Source organism: Bombina bombina, chromosome 1, assembly GCF_027579735.1.
Source record: "Bombina bombina isolate aBomBom1 chromosome 1, aBomBom1.pri, whole genome shotgun sequence".
NCBI classification, from domain to species: domain Eukaryota; kingdom Metazoa; phylum Chordata; class Amphibia; order Anura; family Bombinatoridae; genus Bombina; species Bombina bombina.
In genome coordinates, this window is record NC_069499.1 from 1,476,258,715 (window position 1) to 1,476,282,810 (window position 24,096).

Genomic DNA, 24,096 nt, shown 5'->3' on the forward strand with positions numbered 1-24,096 from the left:
TTGCACAGCACACAACACATATTAATATTTTAAATTAAAGGGACATGAAACCCAAAATGTTTCTTTCATGATTTAGTTAGAGAATACCATTTCAAACATCTTTCCAATTTACTTCAATTATTTAATTTGCTTCCTACTCTTGTTATTATTTGCTGAAATGTTTATCTAGGCAAGTTCAGGAGCAGCAGAGAACCTAGGATCTAGCTGTTGATTGGTGGCTGCATATATATACTGATTATGATTGGCTCTTCCATGTGTTCAATTAGAACCCATTAGTGCATTGCTGCTCCTTCAACAAATGATACCAAGAGAATAAAACAGATTAGCTAATAGAAGTAAATTAGAAAGTTGTTTAAAATTATATTCTCTATCTGAATCATGAAAGAAAATGTTGGGGTTTCATGTCCCTTTAAATCTCAATCCTAACCATAAAGCAATGCTTCAAATGTTTTAAAATATATTTCTGCATTCACCAAAAGTGTTACCTTTCTTTCTTTTATAGCTTAAATATCTAACAAAATGCACAGACAGACTACCTAGATCTGCAAAATGTTATACAGTTTCTTGCCATCTCCCTGAGTCTAATACTCAGCGATCATCCCAATATAATAGCTCTGACGCTCTGGATTTCAAGATGGATGGCACTGTCAAGTCTTGTCATTAAGGCACTGAGTTGATTGCCTTAAAGTTGTTATTTATTTTAACACATGCAAACATCCTGAAATGAGCAATCAGAAACATTGCTTTGAATTACACACTGGAACCTGTGCTCAGGAACACAAAATAACATAGTAGGAGAGATTAAAAAAAGAACTTAAGTCTGTCAGCTGCAAGATATTTTTCAATGAGATTCTCCATAAACTTCTTGCTTGCCAGAAGTGACTCCAATGTGTTGCAATATATATTACTCCAGGAGGTATAGTTTTGTGGGAAATTCCCTAGATTTATTGTGTGATAAACTTTTAAACTGGAATAGAATACAGCTTATGGTTTGGATACTCTCTGATTAATATCTTGTACAGCTTGAGGTAATTGGGAACCTAATCAGCAATAGGCAACAAGCTGGCAATCAAAGGAATAGCTTGGAGGTATAATAGGGCAATTAATGGTAGGGAAGATTTGGCTAAAACAGTCATTTTTATAAAGGGTGTTCAAAAGGATAAAATGGGGGATGAGAGAAGTGCTGCATTACAGAGAGAAGACTGGTACTTACCTGTAGCTTAGGGGTTAGAACATGAGAAGAAAGCACAGTTTGCTCCAGGAGTATAACTCAGGTAGTGCACCATCGCCAGCTGCAGAAGTTTCTCACCTGTAGCAGCTTTGTATTAAAGAATCAATTTCCAGTTCAGCTGCTGGTATAGAAATCCTCTACTCCTGAACCCTGATATGGTGTTTGTGTGTGAGAGTGTAATATAGAGGGCAAAGAGGGTCTTCCGGCTGACCTCTCACAGCAATCCCAGTCTGTGTGCTCTCAGGCTGAGCTTCCCACAGCATCTGAGCCTGCATCTAGGAGCGTGTCTGTAGTGGCTCAGATATGCTTCTGTTCACACACAGATGGTGCTCAAACCAAAGGAGCTCTTAAAAGCGCATTGCTAAACAGATGAGCACAGTGTACAACCCCTCCTGCATCACAGCTGACAAGAATCACTTTTTGTTTATGTATCTGTATTCATTTATATGTATTTTTGTGTGTGCGTGTATATATATATATATATATATATATACACACACACACACATATATATATATATACATACACAGATTAATAGATAGATATGTATTTGTAAATAAATATGTTTGTATGTATATCTATCTATATCTATTTATCTATCTATCTATCTATCTATCTATCTATCTATCTATCTATCTATCTATATATATATACATGCACAGATTAATAGATAGATATGTATTTGTAAATAAATATGTTTGTATGCATATCTATATCTATTTATCTATCTATCTATCTATCTATCTATCTATCTATCTATCTATCTATCTATATATACATGCACAGATTAATAGATAGATATGTATTTGTAAATAAATATATATATTTGTGTGTATATCTATCTATATCTATATATATATATATATATATATATATATATATATATATATATATATACTTATACTTCCAATATTTCTCCAGACCCACTAAATGTAGTGCATGAGAGGGAAGAGGCAGTCACTGGTCTTTTCAATTCAACACATTATTGTGACATTTCAGGGTAATGAGCCCCTTCTTGGTCTGAAGAAAGGGGCTTATTCCCCCGAAAAATCACATTAAAGTGTTGGACTGAAAAGACCAGTGACTGCCGTTTCCCATTCATGCACTACATTTAAGGCCAGATTATGAGTGGAGCGCAAATTAACGCTTCAGCTTGAACGTGAATTGCGCTAGAAGTAAGCTTTTTGCGCTCGTCAGGTTGCTCTCGTATTACAAGTTGAAACGAAACTGTTTTCACTCTTGCACTAACCCAACAAGCGCTAAAAGCCTAAGTTAGAATATGGTGTGCGCATTAACGTATTCCCCCATAGATGTCAATGGAAAAAAAGTGGGGGAAAAAACACCCCTATAAGAATAGGCAGTTATGGTTATTCTTATAGGTCCCATATATGATCTGCACCTATATAGTTAATATGTGATTTATGACATCTGGTTGCTATCCTGTATTGTTTATATTGCATACTGATAGTCGTGCCTTGTGCACACATATTGTGGTATATTTTGGTTTATATATTGGGGGCAAATTTATAAGAGAACTGTCTCCCCTTTCCTTTTCTCTTGGCTTTTTATGCATAATGTGTCTTGGTTTGTCTATATATGTGTACTTATATATTTATGTGTTTATATGTGTCTATATGTCTGTACATTAGCGATGCGGAATCTGTTGGTGCTCTACAAATAACCATAATAATAATACAGACATATATGCACATATAAGTACATATGTACACACATATATATATGTGTGTGTGTATTTATGTATGTATGTATATATATATATACATATACTTCTACATCTTTATACATGCATATGTATATATCTATATGTTAAAACTCTTTGCCTGTCATTGCCTGAGACCTCCTATCTTTGAGCCTTTATAAATTTTGTGTGCAATATTTTTTATTAATAATTTTTATTAGATAGTGTTAATATGAGTGTAAATACTATACATTATAATGCCTTTTTGATGTGTTTTGTGACACTTTTTTGTTTCGTGAAACAGCTAACCAGTGATCTCAAGTCATGGTAATGATTCTAGCGTAAATTGTGATTGCACTCAAGCAATCACGTTTACTTTCAACTCGTAATACGAGTGGTAAGTCCGATGAGTGCAAACCCTTGCGATAAACCCCTTATCGCTCAGTCGCATACAATTGGTAACATTAATATTGTATCATTTTATATTAATTTCAGATTAACAGTGCCAGAATAGCCTGTAGCAAATTGCGTTGTAATAATATTGTCTCCTTAATGAATAATGACTATTAATTTTACATAATGTATAAATGTGTTTTTTGGTAACATTCGTATTGTATAATGTAATGTTTATATAATGTAATGTTAATAGCCACATTAACAGTTTCAGTGCCAGAATGGTCTGTAGGAAAATGTGTTGTAAAAATTTTGTCACCTAAACAAAATATATGAATAATGGTTATTTTACATAGAAGTGGTTTTTTTGTTTTTTTTAAATGTTCTAAATATATTTTCTTGGTCTCCTTGACATACTAGTGTTGGTCAATACATCTATTGTATAATGTGGAACCCTGTATGAGGGCAAGCACTGTCATATCAGATATTGCCCAAAAAGTTAACACTCTCGTGTTATGGTGGGGATTGCTGCCCAAAAGCCAAAACTCTTGAGGAATAAGAGGAATTCCTGTCCCAAATTTTTACACATTATAATGGGAATTCCTGTCTCATGAAACTGCTTCAAGTCTACTGACATTGGCCCTGATATTCAAAACATCTCTGCTCAAGTGAGATGATCTAAAATGACCCTCCAGCACTGTGAGATCCCTAGTGAAATTTTCAAAAGGCAGATTTTACTTTACTTCTCCAAGGGGCACTCCCTGCATTTCTGTGAAGGAGAGACGAGCACAGTGCAATATAGCACAGCATGACATGACAGTTCTGTCGCATTTACACTTTGTGCTTTCTACTTTATATCACTATACACTTCAGATTAAATGTTATTACATTTAACCATTGCACTTTCTATTTTGTATTTTATTTTGTATACATAGGTGTATTTAGGATTGTGATTTTACAAATTCTTATTATTCCTTCCCAGTTTCTGTGTAACTTTAACAAATTAGGCTCATATCTTGTATATTTATGTGTATATTTTACAAAATTAGATTGCACTTGGATGTTTTTTATTTAAACTAAAACTGAAAAAATGTCAGCTTCAATTTCCCAGAGAGTTTGGAGAGAGATTATAGTGCTGACTTCACACGGGAAAAATTCACTGATGAAGGCAGGAGGAACCTGCAAATGCCGGAGAGATGAGAGATGCCTTCCATAGAAAGTAATGGCGCTCTTTTGGATACAAAATTTCACATGGGAGAGAGGGAGAAGGTAACAGAGTGGCAACACCTGGTGCTAATAAAAATGGCTCTATTTGCATCAATTCCAAATTAAACTGAAATGTTTTCACTACAATTTAACTTGCTTTTGTCTATATTTTAGTATATTTCTTTTCTGTTAGTTAAAATAAGTGTATTGTGAATTTTGAGCAAACTTCACCTGCATACAGCTGACGAGACAAATCAGTGAGACTAGCTTCTGTAAACTGCTTACAAAGACTGGTGAGAGAGCTTCAGATATACCCTGGGAACTCCCCTGTTCAGCCAAGGAAACTGCCCTGTCACTCAGACTTTCAGTTTTAGTTTGCAATGCAGCAAATACAAGGTGCAATGTCATTTGTAAAAGCTTCACAGAAATATACAAAATATGACCCTAAGTTATTAAAGTAGCACAGAAACTTTCAAAGCATAATCAGAATGTGTAATATCACTGCTAGATTAAAATTGAAATGTATTAAAATATAAATAAGAAAGTGCGAAGCTTAAATGCAATAATACTGAAAGGACCCAATCTGAAACGTATAGTAATATAAAATACAATGCAATACAACTGTAAGTGTAACAAAACTCTCATATCATACAGTGCTATATTGCACTGGAATTGTCTCTGCTTCACATACATAAACAAGAGAGATCTTGAAGTGCTGGAGATTTCCTCCCTTTGTGAAGTCTAAATGACAATTTCTCTCCAAGCTGCAGAATCTTTAAATATCAGGGCCTCTTTGAGATACCCTGTTCTAAGGAACTTAAAGGGACAGTCTACCATAGAATTGTTATTGTTTTAAAAGATAGATAATCCCTTTATTACCCATTCCCCAGTTTTGCACAACCAACGCAGTTATATTAATACACTTTTTACCTCTGTGATTACCTTGTATCTAGGAACCTTCTTCCAGCCCCCTGATCACATGACTGTGACTGTTTATTATCTATTGTCTTAAATTTAGCATTGTTTTGTGCTAAATCTTAAATAACCCCCTGTGCCTGAACACAGTGTTATCTATATGGCCCACGTGTACTTTCTGTCTCTTTGTGTTGAAAAGAGATTTAAAAAGCATGTGATAAGCCCTCAAAGGCTTAGAAATTAGCATATGAGCCTACCTATGTTTAGTTTAAACTAAGAATACCAAGAGAAAAAAAGCTAATTTGATGATAAAAGTAAATTGGAAAGTTGATTAAAATTAAAAGTCCTATCTGAATAATGAAAGTTTAATTTATACTAGACTGTCCCTTTAAATCTAGTGGTGCAATGTGTAAGTTACCTGTTAGAGGTGTAATGCAAACTCTACCTCAAGGTGGTATTAAGGAAGACTTTTAACCTTATCACAGTTACCCCAAAAACCTTTCAATCTGCTGACAAACTAGTAAAACAACTTTACTTTCTCATGATGTTATATAATTTCTTAAAATGGCTTTAGCCAGAAAGTCTAGTACTATTTTACAAGATAGAGATATTCTAAAAAAAAAAAGTGTAAAAGCCTTTTACACTTTTTTTTTTTTTAACAAATAAAATTATACTGCTATATGGAACTTACAGTCTGGATGTATAGTAGAAGACACTACAGTTTAGGGTTTATTACATTTGTTGAGTGCTATCTGAATGAAAAGATGCTGACACAGTGATGTGCTGGGTATCTAACAGCTGAACCCTTCCTGCACTGTGTCGGACTGCAGGGACAATCCTGTGAATTGCAGATGTTAAATCATTTTCTGCAGCTTTGTATTTGTCAAAGACTTAAGCATCTCCTGGGATCCCAGCTCCCACTGAGCTGTTGGTATAGGCAGGGTATGGGTTAGGTGTGAGGACACTTGTAACTAGAATGTATTAGCTTGTGCAGAAACACAGAAGCCCAGTGTACCAATATCACAGTGGATCTTTTCTCAATGTAGATGGCTTTGGCTGCATTATTCTGACATGTTAGTGCATTCATCGCTTCAATATGCAAATAGGATTCATTAACCAAACACTGACTCACTTGACACAGATGAAAACATTTTGACACAGCCCTATATAATTCATAGACTAACACACATAAATGGGAAACGTGTGAATATAAATGAACAGTAATTTGTGTTACAGAAGACTAAAATCGTTTATAGCACTAATGCAAATATCACAACCATATCAGAGCTGCATTGATTGAATCTAGTCATATATATCATTTCATCACCACAGCACAAAATACCTTCTTTAATGTAGTATAGCATTTTAGTTCCTACCCTGCTAAAACCTTCCTCTCTGCCTCGCACATAATGGATAGGAGCACTTCTACAACAAACTGCCCATCCAGTTTACAACCAAATGAGGAACACTTTGCGTTTCGCTTCTTTGAGTTCTTCATCAGGCAGATCATTGACAGATGTGATTAGCTTAAAGTGACATGGAACTGTCCACTTGTCTTGCCTATATCAGAGAAGCAATTTGCAAAATGTTAAAGGGGCATTAAAGGGACATGAAATCCAATTTATTTTCTTTCACAAATCAGAGCATGCAATTTTAAAACACTTTCCAATGTACTTCTATTATTTAATTTGTTTCATTCTCTATTGAAAAGCATACCTAGGTAGACTCAAAAGCTGCTGATTGGTGGCTGCCCATATATGCCTTATTTTATTGGCTCACCATGTGCATTGCTGTTTTTTTCAACAAAGGGTACAAAGATAATGAAGCAAATTTGATAATAGAAGTAAATTGAAAACTTGTTAAAAATTGTATGTTCTATCTGAATCACAAAATACAATGTTTGTGTTTCATTTCCCTTTAAATGTACTGTATAATGTTCTCCCCTATAATGTGTTCCCAGTGATTCATTTTACCTGCTGCAGTACATTAAATTGTTTACAAATAATCCATTTACCTTTTTTGTTGCATTTGAAATAGCCGATTTTCCTGTGGAGACATCAGCCTATACTACAAATTGCAGTACTGCAGTAATGGTTACATAAAAGCTACATAAACAAGAGACATCAAAAGAACTCAACCTCCCCCTAAATGGGTGTTCCTACAACAGCACCCTGGATAGCGCTTGCTTATTGGTGGCTCCTAAGCTTTACATTCCTGCTTTTTAGATAAAGATAGCAAGAGAACTAAAAAAAATTATAATAGGTAGTAAATTAGAAAGTTGTTTAAAATTGCGTGCTCTATCTGAATCATGAAAGAAACAAAATTGGGTTTAGTGTTCCTTTAAGGAAAAATGTATATCCAGATGCTGTCAGACTTTTACAGCATGATAAGCATATATGCCCATTAATGCATATTAACTTCCTTATTGTAAATTAAATCCTGTATCCTTTCTGTTATCTACATATGTATATTTTAAAATGCTTAAGTCAAACAGTTATAAGCTGAGCAAATATCACTGTTTAGCCTATAAAACCCCAATGTCAATTATATTGAATAAATGCAGGTTAAATTGTCCTTTGCAGACTATTCACTGGCAGCGTTTCTATTAGAGTCTCTGTAACTGATTGCCCAGCACCATAAGATCAGAAATAGTGTTAACCTTTTTGTTGCCAGAGATAAAGAGCTTTAGCAGCTCATCAAACAGAGTGAATAATTGAAGAGGGTAGTAAACCTGCTGAAAGATCCAAATTACATCCCAGCTTGTAATGTATTGTCAAAGGCGACAACAGTGAATGGATAATTGGTCAGGGGTTGGGTGATATTGAAAAACCCAAAGATCAATTAATTAGTTAAAGGGACATTGTACTCACTTTTAATTTCTAATTTTATTATGTCTAATGTTGCAATATATTATTATATATTATATATTATATTTTTTTTACCCCAGTGTTTTTTAATAGATGATGTTGCGCTTAAAATGGCATAACATAAAAATATAAAAATATAAATTTGATGACTTCCGGTGGGCGGCTCACCAAGATGGCCACTGATTCACATTGCTCTGTGAATGTTATCTGCAGAGAAAGGATTTGTGGCCGAATCTGAAGCCATCCAGACTTGGCAATATGAACCAGGATCAGGACGTTTCAACTCCTGGCTACCGAGAAGGCAAGGAAATAGAATTAAGCATACAGGCTTTTTTAACGTGCTCACCCCGAAGCAAACAAGATGGAGCACATCACCTTGTGTCTCATTGATGCTTTTGTGCCATTGTTTGACTTTTTGGCAGCAGCTATGGGAGAACTTCTATAAGAGACAAGAAAGCTGAGAGTAACCGACTTTCCTAAAATTATACCGGTCTGCCTGATGGCACATACCACGCCTCCCACCTGCACGCAGATCGTAGCTGCGGACCTAACCTCTCCCGGTACCAGGCCGATTATAGGCTCTTTAATTCAGCACAGAAGGAATGAGTGTCTAATTCCCAATAAAACCCTCTGCAGCCGTCAAAACACTTCTTCTCCAGTGACATCATGGGGCCAGAGGGCACGCAGCATAAGCCGTACTGTGGCGGAGTACCACCCCACATTAGACACCTACAATGATCCAGCCCTAACTGGGAGAGAGAACACTATAGAAGAGCTACGGGCTGCCAATGCAGACTCTTATACAGTTCAAGCTCTGGTTGGGTGCATGTCATTCACAAACGGGACAGGAATGTGATTGCAGCCTGCCATCTTCTTCCGTAAGACATTCGGTGCTGTTGCATGCTCATTTCCTACAGAATGTGGCGGATCCGAGTTTCAATTGGCAGGCTTCCAAGAGCCGTTTGGCTACGGGTGTCGGCTGATTTGCCCTTTCTTCAACCAGTTGCATGGATCTCTGGCCACGACAAGAATAACTAACTCAGTATACCACTGATCATATCAGCGGTTCCAAGTCTGCAAGGGTGACACTTTGAAATGTACAATTTTGCTAACGCTTACAATGTTCTAACTAAAATGTTCCTTGAACATTTGAAGGGTGCATTATGAGGTTTAGCCTACGCTCAGACTGTCTTTTATATAATCTTAGTTTAAAAGTTAGGCAGCTATATTGGTTAGTTCAGTTCATATTATTGTTCTTTTTCTTTTATATGACAGCAGTACTAATATGTCTATAATTGTCAACACAAATACTGCAGCTGGCGATAGATATTTACCCTTAGTTATAGTCTTGTTTAGTCCTCCTCTTACTCCAGTGCTTATATATTCTCCTCAATTTTTGAACTGAACCTCATGCTTTCCATTTTTGATACCCACATTTAATTAATGTGTGTTATACCCTTCTATACATTATGAGCCATACACAATGAAAACCCTATAACATGCCTTAGGTTCATGGAGTATATCTAATAAATTATCTGTTGGCTCCATACTAGAGGATAAATAAGATCACTTGGTAGCTGACTGTATGTCATTTTTATTGAAAGCACACTAGTTCTTATGTTTAAACTTGAACGCCATAAGACCTGGTAACTGAGTGTTACAACTTTGATAACCCAGCTTCACTTATATCACACCCCGTAATACTATTTTTGATTTTTTTTTGGTGTTGTTTTAATTTTGTATATCCATTTGATTAAAGTTATACAAATGAGACCCCTTGGTTCTTTCCCCTTAGCCAAGAAACCAACCAACCTTGAGCATGCTTGTTATTAATATAACATAATTTTTTTTAAAATCTGTAGTACATGCACTATATTTTGTTGTCCCGCTCCGTTTCCATGGAGGTATTCTGCTCTTGACCAGCGTTTAACAGTCTATTTAAAATATATAATTTATCATTAAGTTTAGCTTTACATTACTGGCAACATAGATCTTATCACTATATTATGCGGGTCAGACGTGTCAGGAAAATTGTCCAGCACCGCATTCCGCTATCCTATATCTGATGAAATTTCTTTATAAATATGGAATGGAACGTTGTGCGTGCAGGTGGTTAGTCATGTTAAATATTATTCCTGGAAGATTTGGCTATCCCCTGTTTGTTTGTTTGTTTGTTTGATTGTTAGTTTTGTTGTATTTGTTGTTGTTTTGTTTGGAAAATCAAGGAGTTCAAGAGACTTTCAATACCCCACTAATCTCAGATGTTTTATATGCTGAAAGTGCCATCCGGACTCATGTCATAACATCCTTGTATTCACACACTGAGATGGACATATCCCATTCTGATTCCCCGTCCCTGCCTAATCTTAAGAAGAACTGTATAAGCATACTGTAATCCCTCGCTTTCAAAACTGTGACTGATGGACAATACTTTGTGCTGTAACAACCTTTCTGTTATGTATCTCTATTTATGTTTGTCATGTACCAGAACTCCTTGAATAAAAAAAGAATAAAAAAATATATATATATATATATATATAAATTTCTTTAATTTTGGTAGAGTATATTTAAAAAAAAATACCTTTTTCACTATGCCTTTTAACTCATGTAAAAGGATTAAATATATAGTTACATTTTCACAATTGTCATACATGACAAGGACACAGCCAGTAAGTTGGTGGATATGAAAGTATGCCACTTCTGCTCACTTGCCATTTCTGTATTGGCAGGAACAGGCAGCAGACTATTCTGGGTAGAACAAGCAGGGCTGATCTTGAAAGACAAGCTGTATGATGATGGAGGAACAGGAAGACTATTCTGGGTAGAACAAGCAGGGCTGATCTTGAAAGACAAGCTGTATGATGATGGAGGAGCAGGAACAACTATTCTGTATAGAACAAGCAGGGCTGATCTTAAGAGACAAGCTGTATGATGATGGAGCAACAGGAAGACTCTTCTGTGCAGGACATGCAGAGCTGATCTTAAGAGACCAACTGTATATTGATGGAGGAACAGCCGGACTATTCTGGGTAAGACAAGCAGGGATGAACTTGAGAGACAAGCTGTATGATGATGGAGGAACAGGAAGGCTATTGTGGGTAGGACATGCAGGGATGAACTTGAGAGACAAGCTGTATGATGATGGAGGAACAGGAAGGCTATTCTGGGTAGGACAAGCAGGGATGAACTTGAGAGACAAGCTGTATGATGATGGAGGAACATGAAGACTATATGGAGTAGGACATGCAGGGATAATCTTGAAAGACAAGCTGTATGATGATGGAGGAACAGGAACAACTATTTCGTGTAGGAGAAGCAGTGCTGATCTTGAAAGACAAGCTGTATGATGATGGAGGAACATGAAGACTATATGGAGTAGGACAAGCAGGGATGATCTTGAAAGACAAGCTGTATGATGATGGAGGAACAGGAACAACTATTTTGTGTAGGAGAAGCAGTGCTGATCTTAAAAGACAAGCTGTATGATGATGGAGGAACAGGAAGACTATTTTATGCAGGACATGCAAGGCTGATCCTGTTGGACTCGTTTTTAGACGTGTGTTTGTTTCGTTTCGAATTCAGACGAGTTTGATCGAATTTGGAGCTTCGGTCCGATTCGAATTTCCGAATCAAATCCTTTCCAAAAGCATACTAATCCAAATAAATTTGTTCCGAAATATTCTAATAGTTCGGACTTATTCGGTTTCATTCTGATATTATTATCAAATAATTAAAATATGAGTGAGATTGAACAGGTAAAAGTTTTAAGTTCGGTTTTGGACTAGTATGGTTATGTATTGTATAACTTGGATATTTTTGACAAGTCTGAATCAACGTAACGAGTGACAACAAATCGATTTGAATTCATTCATTTTTATTCAAATGAGTGTAGTGTCATATTCTTCTACGGACTTCTTGTCCAATTAGATCATTCCTTTAGTTTTGTGGATTGGATTACTGTCACAGTTATAGCCTTCTAGTCCAATAATCATATTATTTTAATTTTGTGGGTAGGATTACTGTCACACGCAGTGCAATGTGCTTTTAGCTTTCCTCAAGGGTTGTGCATTCGAATCTATCCGAAATGATAGAACCGAATACGTTCTGAATTAACAAAATAATTTTGCTGAAATAACGGTTCGGTCCGAAATTACGAATCGATACGAAATTACTAATGATTCAATTACGTTTTAGAATGGATCCGAATATCCGAATTCGGAACGACACAAATAAAAACGAAACAAATTACCACCACATACCGAATCAATCCGACTATATTGAACCGAAATTTAAAAAAAAACGAATTGAAACGAACCAAACTAAATTTTTCAATTGCGCACATGTCTATTCATTTTTGAGTAATTTTGAGATTCTGCTATATTAATTTATGGTGGAATAAAAGAGTGATAAGTAAGTGATGAACATATGATGAAGAAACATGTGATTCTGCACTGTGGTTTCTATGATTCCTAAAGGCATTTCATCTCCTCCTTATGCATAATCACCAAGACATATAATGTCCACCTTCTCCTCCCCCTAAACAAACCAGCTGTGCACCAGCAGTAGTCCATAACATTTGGGAATGCAGAAACTTGACCACAAAGCAACATATCAAGGGTGCAGGGTCTTTTACTCCCCATTACTGCCTTTATTTTTTTAAAGCCTCTTAACATCTTTCATTGTTCTGCATAAAGCACTAGACATGTAAAAAATGTGCCTCCTTTAAAATTCAGGGCACCCAAAACTTTTGAGATTTGTGGGTGCAATATTAATACATGGAGGTGCTATGCACTGCAGCACCCCACCAGAACTGACACTGTGGGCACATGCATCTCAAGTTGTCCTTATATATATGCAACATACAATGTACCTACCTGCTGGAAATTTCCACTAGTTCACCAGACCCAGACTAGTGCAAGATAGAATATGGGGGTATCTAGGCTTTTCCCCAGCATTTAACATTGAGTGGACTTGTACCTCTTTTTCCTTGACTAGTAAAACATAATGATATTTTCCCATGCCTGTATATACCGCTGATCTGCTCCTAATACATAGATACCTGGATATAAACAGACATAAGGATAAATACCTGTCATACTCTCTAAAAATGAGGAATACCTCTCAGTGCCTCTTAATAAACAAGTATCAGTATGCTCATCACTTTCCTACCATAACACAGACATAAAAGGGGCATAGCCCTCCTACTCCCTAATATACAACAATCTAGATGCATGCCACTCTCCCATACAGTACATCACACCTCCTAATACACAGTTATCATTATTATTTATATCTGTATTTCAATACAGGTGATAGATTCCCTGGCAATACTGTATACAGGGGTCATGATATATATATCCCACCTGTATATAATTAACAAATACCATGTAATATACCCCTCACTTCCTCCTAACACAGGCACCAATTAATACGTTGCTCACTTCCCTCTCTCGTCTAATACATAGACCTCAGGGCACGTATACCCTACCTCCTCCTTATATAGACATTCAGGCTTTGTAGCTCTCATTCGTCCTATTACACAGACACCAGAAAAATTATTTTCAAGCATTTCTAAGCATCCATAAAAAGATGACAAGTTTTCCAAATGCGGCTGATTGCATATTCATTAGTTGCCTTCTGTGCGATTTGTAGGTCTGTTTTCCAGACAAATGTGTCTCGGACTGGTGTTAATATGTGTGAAGTTTGCATTGCATAACCAGACTCCTTCACGCTGATTTCTCAGCTTATTTTCACCTCTGAGTCATTTGCAAAGTGACAAGATCACCTTGCTACTTGTTAGTGGAAAGCGCTATAAGGAAATGGATCTGACATCCCAACTGGACTTTGTTTTATAGGTCAGCTGACTTGAAAATGTCCTACTGCTGCAAAACAAGCTCAGTAAAACTATAAACTATATAAGGAAATGGATCTGACATCCCAACTGGACTTTGTTTTATAGGTCAGCTGACTTGAAAATGTCCCACTGCTGCAAAACAAGCTCAGTAAAACTATAAACTATATAAGGAAATGGATCTGACATCCCAACTGGACTTTGTTTTATAGGTCAGCTGACTTGAAAATGTCCCACTGCTGCAAAACAAGCTCAGTAAAACTATTGGATACCAGAAAAACACGCAGATTAAAACTGCTATTTTCTTTCATGATTCAAACAGAGCATCAGATTTTAAACAACTTCCCTAATTTACTTCTGTTAACATTTTTTCTTCGTTCTCTTGGTATCTTTTGTTGAAAAGCAAGGACGTATGCTTAGGAGCCGCCCCATTTCTGGAGCACTATATGGCAGCCGTTTAGCAGACATGTTATCTATTTGCAAGTGCACTAGACGTCAGCGCTATTTCCTGCCACGTAGTACTCTAGATTTTATAATAGGAGTAAATTAGAAACTTTTTTTAAAACTGTACGCACTTTCTGAATCACAAAAGAAAATGTTTGGGTTTCATATCTCTTTAGATACTGCTGTACACCAAATGCCTTGGTGAAGAATGCACAGATATGACATCTACCGATATCAGCTGAGCACTGGATACACGATAAAAAATATCACTAAAGCAATGCTAGATTTTTATCCTTTTGTTTTTCACTGAGATCAAATCTCATTGCTAATATAAGTAGTCATTGGTAAGTATGTTCTGTGCTGTCCTCAGAGCAAAGCGCTATTGTGCTTTCAGAATGTGCTTGCGCCACAGATACAGCATTACAAACTCTAAGGGGTCTAATTATGAAGCAGTGCATGCTGCTTCCGACCCACTCCGCTTCAGGTCCGACCCACTCCGATTGGCCGGAAATCTGCAGGGGGCGGTATTGCACCAGCAGTTTACAAGCCATGGGAGTGAACACAATGTTATCTATATGGCTCACATTCGGCTAGATTTAGAGTTTTGTGTTAGAAGGGGTGCGTTAGGTACGCGTGTATTTTTTTCCCCGCACCTTTTAAATACCGCTGGTATTTAGAGTTCACAGAATGGCTGCGTTAGGCTCCAAAAGGGGAGCGTAGAGCATAATTTACTGCCACTGCAACTCTCAATACCAGCGGTGCTTACGGACGCGGCCAGCTTCAAAAACGTGCTCGTGCACGATTCCCCCATAGGAAACAATGGGGCAGTTTGAGCTGAAAAAAAACCTAACACCTGCAAAAAAGCAGCATTCAGCTCCTAACGCAGCCCCATTGTTTCCAATGGGGAAACACTTCCTAAGTCTGCACCTAACACCCTAACATGAACCCCGAGTCTAAACACCCCTAACCTTATACTTATTAACCCCTAATCTGCCGCCCCCACTATCGCTGACACCTGCATTACACTTTTAACCCCTAATCTGCCGCTCCGTACACCGCCGCAACCTACGTTATCCCTATGTACCCCTAATCTGCTGCCCCTAACACCGCTGACCCCTATATTATAATTATTAATCCCTAATCTGCCCCCCCAACGTCGCCGCCACCTACCTACAATTATTAACCCATAATCTGCCGACCGGACCTCATCGCTACTATAATAAAGTTATTAACCCCTAATCCGCCTCACTCCCGCCTCAAAAACCCTATAATAAATAGTATTAACCCCTAATCTGCCCTCCCTAACATCGCCGACACTTCAATTATTAACTTCAATTATTAACCCCTAATCTGCCGACCGGACCTCGCCGCTACTCTAATAAATGGATTAACCCCTAAGCTAAATCTAACCCTAACACTAACACCCCCCTAAATTAAATATAATTTTTATCTAACGAAATAAATTAACTCTTATTAAATAAATTAATCCTATTTAAATCGAAATACTTACCTGTAAAATAAACCCTAATATAGCTACAATATAACGAATAATTATATTGTAGCTATTTTAGGATTAATATTTATTTTACAGGCAACTTTGTATTTATTTTAACTAGGTACAATAGCTATTAAATAGTTAATAACTATTTAATAGCTACCTAGTTAAAATAATTACAAAATTACCTGTAAAATAAATCCTAACCTAAGTTACAATTAAACCTAACACTACACTATCAATAAATTAATTAAATAAAATACCTACAATTATCTACAATTAAACCTAACACTACACTATCAATAAATTAATTACATAAAATACCTACAAATAAATACAATTAAATAAACTAACTAAAGTACAAAAAATAAAAAAAGAACTAAGTTGCAAAAAAAATAAAAAATAATTTACAAACATTATAAAAATATTACAACAATTTTAAGCTAATTACACCTACTCTAAGCCCCCTAATAAAATAACAAAGCCCCCCAAAATAAAAAAATGCCCTACCCTATTCTAAAATAAAAAGTAAACAGCTCTTTTGCCTTACCAGCCCTTAAAAGGGCCTTTTGCGGGGCATGCCCCAAAGAAAACAGCTCTTTTGCCTGTAAAAAAAAACATACAATACCCCCCCCCAACATTACAACCCACCACCCACATACCCCTAATCTAACCCAAACCCCCCTTAAATAAACCCTAACACTAAGCCCCTGAAGATCTTCCTACCTTGTCTTCACCACGCCGGGTATCACCGATCCGTCCAGAGGAGGCTCTGAAGTCTTCATCCAAGCCCAAGCGGGGGCTGAAGATGTCCATCATCGGGCTGAAGAGGTCCATCATCCGGCTGAAGTCTTGATCCAAGCGCGGGCTGAAGAGGTCCATCATCCGGCTGAAGTCTTGATCCAAGCGCGGGCTGAAGAGGTCCATCATCCGGCTGAAGTCTTCTATCAAGCGGCATCTTCAATCTTCTTTCTTCCGGATCCATCTTCATCCTGCCGATGCGGAACATCCATCCTGGCCGACGACTTCCCGACGAATGACGGTTCCTTTAAGGGACGTCATCCAAGATGGCGTCCCTCGAATTCCGATTGGCTGATAGGATTCTATCAGCCAATCGGAATTAAGGTAGGAAAATTCTGATTGGCTGATGAAATCAGCCAATCAGATTCAAGCTCAATCTGATTGGCTGATTGGATCAGCCAATCGGATTGAACTTGAATCTGATTGGCTGTTTTATTTGGGGCATGCCCCGCAAAAGACCCTTTTAAGGGCTGGTAAGGCAAAAGAGCTGTTTACTTTTTATTTTAGAATAGGGTAGGGCATTTTTTTATTTTGGGGGGCTTTGTTATTTTATTAGGGGGCTTAGAGTAGGTGTAATTAGCTTAAAATTGTTGTAATATTTTTATAATGTTTGTAAATAATTTTTTTATCTTTTGTAACTTAGTTCTTTTTTTATTTTTTGTACTTTAGTTAGTTTATTTAATTGTATTTATTTGTAGGTATTTTATGCAATTAATTTATTGATAGTGTAGTGTTAGGTTTAATTGTAGATAATTGTAGGTATTTTATTTAATTAATTTATTGATAGTGTAGTGTTAGGTTTAATTGTAACTTAGGTTAGGATTTATTTTACAGGTAATTTTGTAATTATTTTAACTAGGTAGCTATTAAATAGTTATTAATATTTAATAGCTATTGTACCTAGTTAAAATAAATACAAAGTTGCCTGTAAAATAAATATTAATCCTAAAATAGCTACAATATAATTTTTCGTTATATTGTAGCTATATTTGTGTTTATTTTACAGGTAAGTATTTAGCTTTAAATAGGATTAATTTATTTAATAAGAGTTAATTTATTTTGTTAGATAAAAATTATATTTAACTTAGGGGGGTGTTAGTGTTAGGGTTAGACTTAGCTTTAGGGGTTAATCCATTTATTAGAGTAGCGGCGAGGTCCGGTCGGCAGATTAGGGGTTAATAATTGAAGTTAGGTGTCGGCGATGTTAGGGAGGGCAGATTAGGGGTTAATACTATTTATTATAGGGTTTTTGAGTCGGGAGTGGGGCGGTTTAGGGGTTAATACATTTATTATAGTGGCGGCGAGGTCCGGTCGGAAGATTAGGGGTTAATAATTGTAGGTAAGGTAGCGGCAAGGTTGGGGGGGGCAGATTAGGGGTTAATAAATATTATGTAGGTGTCGGCGGTGTTAGGGGCAGCAGATTAGGGGTACATAGGGATAACGTAGGTTGCGGCAGTGTGCGGTTGGCAGATTAGGGGTTAAAAACATTTATTAGAGTGGCAGCAATGTGGGGGGGCCTCGGTTTAGGGGTACATAGGTAGTTTATGGGTGTTAGTGTACTTTAGAGCACAGTAGTTAAGAGCTTTATGAACCGTCGTTAGCCCAAAAAGCTCTTAACTCCTGGCTTTTCTCTGCGGCTAGAGTTTTGTCTTTAGAGCTCTAACGCTCACTTCAGCCAAGACTCTAAATACCGGCGTTAGAAAGATCCCATTGAAAAGATAGGATACGCAAATGGCGTAGGGGGATCTGCGGTATTGAAAAGTCGCGTCTGGAAAGTGAGCGTTAGACCCTTACCTACACGACTCTAAATACCAGCGGTAGCCCAAAACCAGCGTTAGTAGCCCCTAACGCTGGTTTTGACGGCTAACGCAAAACTCTAAATCTAGCCGTAAATTATTATTATTATTATTATCGGTTATAATTGTTGTAGAGCGCCAACAGATTCCACAGCGCTATAAACATAGGCGGAATACAAGGAAACATTTATAGGGATCAGACGGGTAGAGGGCCCTGCCAAGAGTGGCCCTGTTGTAGTCAGCTCTAAAGAAGGTGATCTACAAACAGTATGGCTCTTAGGCTTACATGCTAAAGGGGTTTCAAGGGGATAGCAATGAAGGAGAAGAGACGGTATAAAGAACGGTTAGTGTAGGTTGTATGCATCAAATGAACTAGCAGTCCCCTGTTGTGAAAAGCAAATAAAAAATCGTGTGATAAGAGGCTGTCTTTAGTGGCTTAGAAACAGGCAGAAATTTAGAGGTTTAAATGTTATAAAGTATATTAATGTATAACAATGTTGGTTGCAAAGCTGGGGAATGGGTAGTAAAGGCGTTATCTATCTTTTTAAACAATAACAATTTGTGTGTTGACTGTCCCTTTAAGTCCATTTTGAAGTGTCAGTTTCTCTTTAACTACTGGCAGTGTATACTATCTTTTATGTTTTTGTAAAAATACAAAATGTTATGTGCAGGTGCTACTGCCCTGGGATTATTTGTTTATACACTTATAATAAAAGCAAATACCAGCTGGTCAGAGGTATACCAATCAGTGATTGAAGTCCATGTTATAATTACAGGAAATGAATAGTAGAAAAAAACATGTCTAAATTAGTAGGTTTGACAAAACATGGGCTCTGTTAAAAGATCTCTTTGAAATGGTATTTGCAGTGCTATAAGTCATTTTCAAAACCAACTCTATTCCAAATCATAATAAATACCAGATCTCACTGTTAGCACCAACAGCCTTATTCATTTTAATATTTTAACACAGCGCATCATTGCTTTATATATAGCTTTGTTCGGGCTATTAAATTTGTACTTCAATAAATAAAATTGTTTCCTGGTTTTCTAAAAATGTTAAAATAGTGATCAAACCACATTTTAAAACTATGAAACATGTTTGTAAATGATGTATTAATATAAAAAAAATCTGTGTTCATGATTGCAATGAAATGATCTGGAGTCATTCAAATGTTATTTATTAACACAAAATAATAAGAAAAGGTTAATTAGACATGTAAGGAATATCATTAGGAATATCAAAGTAAATGAAACACATAACCAGTAAGAATACGTTTATGCATGGCATTCTCATTTTCCATTGGCTGCTTAAAGGATTACTTTCTGTTATAATTCTTAAGCTAAACAACTAACATATTAAAGTTAATAAACATTAATTAAAACCTACTGACCTATATTTTCTCCAAAACGAAGTTTCATAAAGTTCTAAAAGTTATATCTTTTATTCGCCGATGATGTCACGTTATCCTGCCCACTATTTTCAGCACTGAGTGTTCAAAATACTTAAACCAATAACTTTGTGTTTAAAGCGCCATTTTGAAACCTAGGTATTGTAAACGGATTGGTACAGAGCAAAGGATACCCACGGAGTGGGTTTGGAAAACAATTAAATTTGCAGACAAGATTTCTGATATACGGTAGAGATATGTTAATGAAATGCTATTGATAAAAAGCGTATTTGGGGTAGTTAGTTAGTAACAGGCATAGAAAATATTTACTTACAGTGGCCCTTTAAACTTTGGTTCTGTAATGGTGTGCTAAAAACCTGTGAAAACTCCTGTTTTTTGTTTTGTTTAGTTTTTTTAGTTAAAGGGACAGTCTAGGCCAAAATAAACGTTCATGATTCAGATAGAGCATGTAATTTTAAAAAAATTTCCAATTTACTTTTATCACCAATTTTGCTTTGTTCTCTTGGTATTCTTGGTTGAAAGCTTAACCTAGGAGGTTCATATGCTAATTTCTTAGACCTTGAAGCCCACCTCTTTTCAGATTGCTTTTTAACAGTTTTTCACCACTAGAGAGTGTTAGTTCACATATTTCATATAGATAACACTGTGCTCGTGCACGTGAAGTTATCTGGGAGCAGGCACTGATTGGCTAGACTGCAAGTCTGTCAAAAGAACTGAAAAAAGGGGCAGTTTGCAGAGGCTTAGATACAAGATAATCACAGAGGTTAAAAGTATATTATTATAACTGTGTTGGTTATGCAAAACTGGGGAATGGGTAATAAAGGGATTATCTATCTTTTAAAACAATAAAAATTCTGGTGTAGACTGTCCCTTTAAATTGTAGGAAAGTGTGGCAAAAAAAAGGATAAAGTATAATGAAAAGTGATTCCAACTAAGTTTTCTATTACAATATCAAAGTTCTTTTAATGGGAAATTTACTTTAGTTATTCAAATCAAATTAATATTTACTTGAATCTGTAAGTCTCACCTGACTTAGTAGTAATTCTATTCTTGTTGAAACGTGTTTAACCAGTTATATGGTATAGATAATTCCAGCACTATATCTAATTCATATGGTTATTTAAATCCAATATTTGTGCACAAAGAAAAACAAAACTTGTATGGGTGGAAGTGGATTTATAGATTGCTAAATTATCCTATTTAAATAAAGCTCATTGGTGATACATCAAGGATGTTACAAAAGGACGTGTGTTTGTCTACAACTATACATTAATTGTCCTGGTATTCTTGGGGCTGGACTATTATTTTTAGATAGAACCAGACTGATATATGGTAGAAAAGGTCTTCCCTGTAAACGGCACATTTTGGACTGAAAGAGACTGATCTGGGGATGGTGAGTAGTCACAAAACAAGCTATTATATCTATGTTTGTTCCCTGGTTGATAACTTCTATTATATCTATTTTAATAACGACCCTTGGGAGGATAGTTAGTGTCACTTTGGTCTTGATGATCAAAACCTGCCGGCATGGAGAAAAATCACACAAAATCTTTGAGCATTATATTGTAATGTTCCTCCTTCACATACAAAATCCTGCATAGCGACATACACAGCTCTCAAGCTAAAATTTGCCTTTATAAGAAGAGCTGTAATCATCGGGCTGTAATAGTGAGGTAGATAGACAAACCAGACATGGACCCATTGCCTAGAGTGCCCATAGGGATATAGCTCTGCCTCACTGAGGAAGCCCACAGAGTGCCCAAACATACATCTCTTGTTCACATGGTATTTTAACTGCTGGATTACCATTTTTAGGTGGAACCTGACTGATATGCACTTATGCATTAAGGAGTTGCTACTTTTTTAGAGCACACTCAGAGCAGAACTCAAAATGTACTCTTGAATTTTGATATAGACATAAGTAACTGAGCTATTACACAGTTAAAGTTCTTACTACTTTTTGTGTAGAGGCTCAATTTGTCATTTATTTTTAAATGTCTTGTGGTCTTCATTTTCTCACAACCCATCATCTAACTAGATACAAGCATCCGTCTAATTTTATTGTGCTGTCTGTTTGTTCCTTCCCCATAACAACTAATTATCTGGAATGCTGTCATCAATTACAGATTCTAAGGCATCTTGCAATGAGGATTGAGGAGCACCATATAACAATCTTTTTATAGTTTATAGAGTTCATTGATAATTAAGCTTTTTAAATAAGATGCCTTCATGTGGTCAGGAATTCTGTGGTTGCTATAATTACTACGCTCCAAGTGGCAACTGAGCACTTTTTATTTCTTTAAAAAAAAAATCTTCTGCCCCACAACCAACAGTTTTTCCTGTACACCCTCCATAGTAAAAATTACAAGGACAAAAAAATAATAATTCATGATTCAAGTAGTGTTTAAAATAAAAAAAATACAATTAAATTTACTTTGTTCTATTTGTATCCATTGTTGAAAAGCAGGTAGGAGGGTGTAGGAGCGTGCAAGTGACCGGAGAAGTATTTGGAAGCAGTTTTATAGCTATGTTATATATTTTCAAGAACAGTAGGTGGCAGCAGTGTTTCCTGTTATGTACTGCTCCATTAATGTGCACGTGACCAATCTAGATATCAGTTCAACAAAGAAGACCATGTGAACAAAGTAAATTTAATAATAGAAGTAAATTAAAAACTTTTCTAAAAAAAAAATTAGATTTCTGACATTCTGGGAACATTCCCTAATACTTAATCCATAGGGAAAATTGTGACCCAAAATATTAAAGGGACATGAAACACAATTTTTTCTTTCTTTCGTGAACAACTTTCCAATTTATTTCTATCATCTAATATGTTTTGTTCTCTTGGTATTATTTCTTGAAAAACATATCTAGGTAGGCTCAGGAGCTGCTGATTGGTGGCTACACATGTATGCTTTATGTTATTGGCTCACCCACGTGTATTGCTGTTTCTTCAACAAAAGATACTATTAGAAGGAAACAAAATAGATAAGTGAAGTAAATAAAAAAAAGTTGTTTAAAATTGTATTCTCTTTCTAAATTATGAAAGAAAAGCATCATCTACACTCCTGTTACTCTCAAAGCATTTCATAGATGGTGCCAAAAGAAGCCTGGTCATTAAGGACAAAGGTCCATGCTGAAAGGGGACAACTGTCTCAACGTTGATATGTAAACAACAAACAAAACTTCAATTGATTTGTGTTTTGTTTAAGCTTTTCAAAACTAGTTATAGGTCTCTAGAAAAGGTGCAATCCCCTTCTGCACTGTCATTTTACAAATGATGTGCATTTATACATCAAGAACATTTCAGTGAAATTAAAGGGACATGAAACCCAAGTTTTCTTTCATGTTTCTGAGCATAACATTTTAAACAACTCTCTAATTTTCTTCTATTACCAAATTCCTTCATACTTCTTGGTATCCTTTGTTGAAGGAGCAGCAATGCACTACTGGGAGCCAGCTGAGCAAATCCGATGAGCCAATGACAAGAGGCATATATGTGCAGCCACCAATCAGCAGCCTACTTAGGTATGCTTTTCAACCAAGTATACCAAGGGAATGAAGCACATTAGATATTAGAAGTAAACTGGAACGTTTTTTGTAAAACTCCATGCTCCATCTGAATCATAAAAGTTTAATAATACTGTCCCTTTAACTAGTAATATATTATAAATATAGATAGATAGATATAGTTTGCATTTATTCATTTTTGTATGTGTATATGAAAAGGTTATTTCATTAATATCTCAAAATGAGAAAAACAATTTGCCTGTTAAACTCCATATGGAAGTTAACACAGCACTGTACTATTCCCCTTCTGAATTTTAATTCTAGCCAATTGTGATTTCATTAAGGATAAAACAAACTCAGCTTGTACCCCAGGCTGCTCAAAATTAGTCCACTAAGTATTCCATCAACAACAAAAAAAAAAGGATTTAAGGGCATTCCCAGCTCTTGTCTGTGGTAGCCTATTGTGAACCCTCAACCCA